This window comes from Mytilus californianus, unplaced genomic scaffold, assembly GCF_021869535.1.
Source record: "Mytilus californianus isolate M0D057914Y unplaced genomic scaffold, xbMytCali1.0.p SCAF_116, whole genome shotgun sequence".
Lineage (NCBI taxonomy): Eukaryota > Metazoa > Mollusca > Bivalvia > Mytilida > Mytilidae > Mytilus > Mytilus californianus.
In genome coordinates this window covers 40,907-47,525 of record NW_026262600.1, presented here as the reverse complement: position 1 = coordinate 47,525, position 6,619 = coordinate 40,907, and the positions used below count along the sequence as shown (strand labels likewise).

Below are 6,619 nucleotides of genomic sequence, written 5' to 3'. Positions count from 1 at the left end.
TCATAACAAACATTAATTTATTACATAATATAATGAATGCATAGTTTTGCATTTTTTTAAATGAAAGAAAACCTAAAAGTCCAACTACAAAATTAAATGTTAAAGTCACTGTGAACGTTTGTTTATTTGAACATTAAAATGAAATGGTTCATTTCTTGCATTGTCATAGCTAATATCTAACACTTAAAATTATGAATGTAGTTTTGTTGTTTAAATATTAAAAACAAAAATTACACGTACAATTATTGGTATTATATCAGATTGACTTAACTTCCTTCTAAATGTTGTCTGCCTCAGCGGGGCATAAAATGTAAATGTAATTTAAACTAAAATTATTTTACAAAATTTTCTTCTTATATATTCATATAAAAAATGCAAATAAGTAATTCACGCCTGTCACCCTATTCATAGATAATAGAATTTATGATTCAGCATAAATTCGGTTATTAGTGTAAGCATAGATTACTTGTGTTATTAGCTGTTTCATCTCTATTAAATGTAGGCTATCAGATGTATGTTTGTCAATGCGCAATATGACTGCGCACGCGATCTTTCCATTCCGACATTTGAAAGAAACAGACGGAATATTATTTGGTGATTTAAAGATTTAAAGAAAATTATTTTGGTGATTAAAAAGATATAGGATCCACATTGTGCAGGTTTTGGTACCACTTTTCTACAATTGGAACTCAGGTGGTATAATTAGAGTTAGTCTCCCGCAACAATTGTGGGATATTTAAAAGAATATCAGTGTTTTATAACAAATTAATTTCAATTTATTGCTTATTTTGCTTATTTTTACATGTTATAATACTTTTACTATCCGGAGGTAGCGATCGGTGTTTATGTATAAGAATTGAGCCATTAATTTTTTTTTATGTACTGTTACATAGAGATATACACGTTTTATTCCATTTCATTTCAACGCTTGACACCGATCTGCACATTTCACTCCGGCGGTCACAGCTTAATGCTAATTGAAGGTAACGCATGTTCAACATAATTATTTTTTATCTCTTCATGTATGCATCACCATAACCTTAACTGTAATCATCATTCTAGATGTTATTATCATCATTCTAGATGTTATTATAATCATTATAGATAGTTATATATAGTACATGTGTTTTAAATATCGTCTAGTATTCTGTTAAATCAACTCTGTGTCCGTTTAATTACTTTGACCGATTTTATAATATAAATTAGCATATATCACCTCACTTGAGCTATTTTTAACAGCATCGTCATTCGGTACAGATTGTTTAATCAGCCTCCTCGCTCGTGTAACCCAGAATAATTTATTGTCGGAAGCTGACCGACATTTGTGCAACGGTATCAATTCACGTAAACACAAATATTTCATTCCTGACAGATGAATGTTAAACTGGTTGGTTATAGGCGTCAATGAACTTTTAAAGTTCGCTAATTGACAAATTCTTTATTTATAGTACAAAGCAATATTCTGTTTTGGTTGTTCAATTTAATCTTATAGTTGTTTGGCACTAAGATGAATACAAGAAGGTCATCAAAAAGATGGATAGCCACTGCAACATAAGGAGCTGCATCTAGACAAGAGGAAACACAACTTTAACCAGGTTCAGTACCAGCATCTAACGATCCCCCAACTTCAGGAGGATAGTTGTTCTTTTGATGTAGTAAATCGACCAGGTAATGCAATCGGTAAAGATCATTCAAATCTCACGCAAACAACTAGTTACTCTCCTAGTCTTGATTAAGATGTTAGTCAGTACTTAAAATAAAATAAAAAAATCAAACGGGCGAGTATGTCATCTTTGTTCTACTTAGGAACAACTCTATAATTGATAATGATCAGTAAAAAGTGTCATATGAACAGGGGAAACTTTTTATTAAACCAGTTTTGCCTCATACAAAAATAACAAATAAAGAAATTGAACTTGAGTATAAATATATTGTTGCTGAGATACTTTTGCAGTGGAATTAAGCTCGATATAAAGTTCAACGGTTTGGGACTAGGCATTCGACAACTATGTTAATATAGCAGTATTATTATATCCTCAATCGATTTGGCTGTCATTAAAATGAATATTATGTTATCTACGTTTAATGTTTACAATATATACTTGATAGTCCTTGTACAACTGTTCACATTATTTAACACACATTTCGATGTTTCTCTTTCGAATACAAAATCTTTCTAATTAGATACGTTACAGTTTGAGATAATAAATTCCTAACGTAATGTATCTACAAGCTGCGATGCCGATTACGATTTGAACTTTTCTTGACCTTAGAAATGATATATAGTAAATGTAAGGAAACCGTTAACTCTCTGAGATTGTAAGTTCATGTCAACGATTTGCAGACGATAATCTTTTCAAAGATTAAAACTTTTGGTGATCAAGTTTGTAAAAGTAACTTGCAATCGAAAATAGTGTACAAACGATCTCTACGCTAATGATTAATACTAATAAAAAAAAAATTATTCTAACAAATGAACTAAATTACAAATAATATTGTCATCTCGCCAGATATCAAGAAAAATATATATATTATTGAACTCCATTTAATTTTATCTAAGACTGACCAGTGCTTTGAAGGAACCACACACGTTATTGATGAGCGGCCTAGAGATGCTTATCCTATTTTTGCTTAAACGAAATAACTTACTGTTTGCAAGTTTAGACCTGTCACTGGTCAATTGCTTTGTTATAAGTCCCCTACCGATTGAGTTTAGGGGGACTTAAGGTTCTCACTATGTTCGTCTGTCTGTCTGTCCACCTGTCAATCCGGCAAATCAGTCTTCTACATTTTTGTATTCGTGCTTGAAGATATCGGTTTGATATTTGGTGTATTGTTTTATTATGACAAGTTACTGACCAAGTATGAATGTTGTTCCGGTCTGATGATTTTGTGCAGAGTTGTGGTCAAATACACACAAATAATTAGTTTTCCGCACATTTTTTCGTCATACTTGAAGACGTTGATTTGATAATTGGTATATAGTTTTATCGTGACAAGTTACAGATCAGGTTCGAATTGTGTTCCTGTCTGATGATTTTGTGCAAACTATGGTCCTTGGACTAAGAGAATTCATTAAAATAATCAGTTGTCTGCACATGTTTTCGTCATGCTTGAATATATTGATTTGATAAATTGTATATAGTTTTATCATGATAAGTTACAGACCAAGTTCGAATTGCGTTCCAGTATGATGATTCTGTGCAAAGTTATGGTCCTTGGACTGAGAAAATGCACTCAAATAATCAGTTTTCCGCATATTTGTTCGTCTTACTTGAAGATATCGATTTGATAATTGGAATATAGTTTTATCATGACAAGTTACAGATCAAGTTCGAATTGTATTCCAGCCTAATGATTTTATTCAAAGTTATGGTCCTTGGACTAAGAAAATTCCCCCAAATAATCAGTTTTCCGCAATTATTTTTTTTTTTTTTTTTTGTTATTGCTTGAAGATATTGATTTGATAATTTGTACATAGTTTTATCATGGTAAGTTACATATCAAGTTCATATTTTGTTCCAGTCTGCTGATTTTTGTGCTGAGTTTTGGTCCTTGGACTTAATATTCTATAAATTCACACACATTATCAGTTTTCCTCAATTTTTTGTTGTTGTCATGCTAGAAGATATTGCTTTAATAATTGGTATATAGTTTTATCATGACAAGTAATTGCTCAAGTTTCGAGTTATGTTTCGGTTTGGTGATTTTGTGCAGAGTAATGGTCCCTGGACTTAATAAAAATTTACTTAATAATCAGTTTTCCACATTTTTTTTTCTCGTCATGCTTGAATATATTGACTTGATATTTGTTCTATAGTTTACACCATGACAAGTTATAGATCAAGTTAATATTTTGTTCCAGTACAATGAATTATTAACCGGTAGTGGCTATGTATTGCAATGCATTACTTTCAGAATGCTTGTTTTGATAGAACTCCTTTCTCTAAATATCAGTTTAGGAGTCCTAAAATAGTCACTGAATATTTTCGGATTAAGTCAAGGGATACAAAGTTCTCGTTTCTTCAGGAAAGGCGCTGCTACAGAGCTGCCATAAATGGTTGACCTGATTCTAAACCTCAGGCAATGTGTTCATGGAAGTCTATGTCATTTCGTTCATATATTCAAATACAACAATGGGTAAAACTGTTTGAATTTTTTCTAATTTTATGTTTAGAACTTGCAATTACTTTAGTAATACTAACCGTTATGTAAGATTAGCAGTTTCGCCAGTAATCATTAGAGTTTGGTTTCCACTTTTGTAGAAAACGAATTTATTCAAGTTTGGAATATACCAGGTGGCATTCATCTTGTACAAGATTAAACTGGAATTCAGTTTTCAATATCTCTAATTTTAATCATATGTAGATACGCGGAATTGATTGAATTGACAATACGACAGGAGTATAACATATAAGATGTGGGAAAAAACATATAAGATGTGGGAAAATACTGTGAATATAGTTTCTGTTCTTTTACTGAATATCAGATTGTGGTGGTCTTAAGTTTGCCAAATAAACATGAATTATTCCGTAGTAACAGAAACAATGATTAGAACCAGAAAGAGGACAATCAGCTGGCTGGCTAGTTTGATCATTCGTCAAGGGGGATATTGCAATCAATACATACGATACTCCGATGTATCTCCCAATTCCATATTTAAATGCCAAGATGGTGAACATTTGACTCATATTGGTAATACATTTTGCTTACCACATTTCAAGGCGCGGTAGAAGCCTTTCTTGTCTACACACAACATACTTTCCACAATGTGTATTAAGAAATTGCATGATATTCATTAGAATTCAGTTATTGTTAGGGTTTAAATATATGAGTCCTTTATGTTGTATTTGGCTCACAGCTTCTACGCAGCTCTATCCGCTTTTAATGGCGGTTGACCCGACAGTCATTTATGACTGTCTTGGTCAATTTGGCACATTTCGCTGCGTTTCCTTTAAATATGCGTCATTTGGCGTCATATTTCATTTAGCATCCAAAACATTTGATATTGTGGGTCTCTGTATCCCAGGACCACCACACAAAAATTTACGAATCTCTGTTTCCCAGGATTCATTTAATTGGATGCTTTATTTATTGTAAATAATTAGTTATCTAGTTATCTATCTATCTATCTAGTTATCTTTTTGTAGTCTGCCAATATGAAAGGTGACTACGTTTAATTAATTATCTATTTACTATATATATATCTTAATTATTTATCTATTTAGTTATCTAGTTATCGTGTCGTAGTTTGCCAATATGAAAGGTGACTACGTTCATCGAAATATCTATTTACTTTACATATATATATCTTAACTGTTTACCTAGTTATATGTGTTTATAATTTTATAATAAAGCTGTGGCCAAATACTGCCAATACCGTGTTTCTAATCATTGCGCATCAATAATAATAGAATTTATGATTCAGCATAAATTCGGTTATTAGTGTAAGCATAGATTACTTGTGTTATTAGCTGTTTCATCTCTATTAAATGTAGGCTATCAGATGTATGTTTGTCAATGCGCAATATGACTGCGCACGCGATCTTTCCATTCCGACATTTGAAAGAAACAGACGGAATATTATTTGGTGATTTAAAGACCCACCCACCCACCACTATGTCTTATACTACCTAGCATAATATATCATGAACATATTTTTGCTGTGTCTTTACTATATTTTTCAGGATGATTCTTGTACAACAGTTCGGATGAACCGTCAACTAAGCAGTATATGTGGAACATCAGATTATTATCTACAGTGTACTTGTCCGTCGTTTGCTAGTATAGCTATGCCATCTCAACGTGTGTTGTGTTTTAAGACTATTTATTCTTAGACATTTATATCTACAGTAATCTGTGACTTCGTTCGTACATGTATCATGTAAGAACAATTGTTGTACGTGCCGGTTTACATGAACATTCCGTAGTGATATTTAGTCATGGGCACATTTCGCTGCGTTTCCTTTAAATATGCGTCATTTGGCGTCATATTTCATTTAGCATCCAAAACATTTGATATTGTGGGTCTCTGTATCCCAGGACCACCACACAAAAATTTACGAATCTCTGTTTCCCAGGATTCATTTAATTGGATGCTTTATTTATTGTAAATAATTAGTTATCTAGTTATCTATCTATCTATCTAGTTATCTTTTTGTAGTCTGCCAATATGAAAGGTGACTACGTTTAATTAATTATCTATTTACTATATATATATCTTAATTATTTATCTATTTAGTTATCTAGTTATCGTGTCGTAGTTTGCCAATATGAAAGGTGACTACGTTCATCGAAATATCTATTTACTTTACATATATATATCTTAACTGTTTACCTAGTTATATGTGTTTATAATTTTATAATAAAGCTGTGGCCAAATACTGCCAATACCGTGTTTCTAATCATTGCGCATCAATAATAATTGATATTCATGCGATCATACAAAGATGGTTAAATATATAGTTAGATGTATATCTCCCAGCTATGAAGCTTTCATATTAAGGGAAAAAAAACTATGTAAAATTTATTTCGACCACTTACTTGGTTTCAATTTCTGCCATTCCTCTCTGGTCACTCGTTCATCTTCAAATTTTTGTCCAGCTGCCACTAGAAGGAG

The 6,619-nt window shown here is 31.9% G+C and overlaps 1 long non-coding RNA gene across 1 annotated transcript; it reads left to right on the top strand.

Moving 5' to 3' along the window:
- The first annotated feature begins 415 nt into the window (after window positions 1–415).
- LOC127721046 (uncharacterized) lies at window positions 416–6,390 on the top strand. Its single transcript, XR_007991061.1, has 2 exons — window positions 416–693; window positions 1,493–6,390. It is a non-coding gene; the product is annotated as an uncharacterized LOC127721046 (long non-coding RNA).
- The last annotated feature ends 229 nt before the right edge of the window (window positions 6,391–6,619 follow it).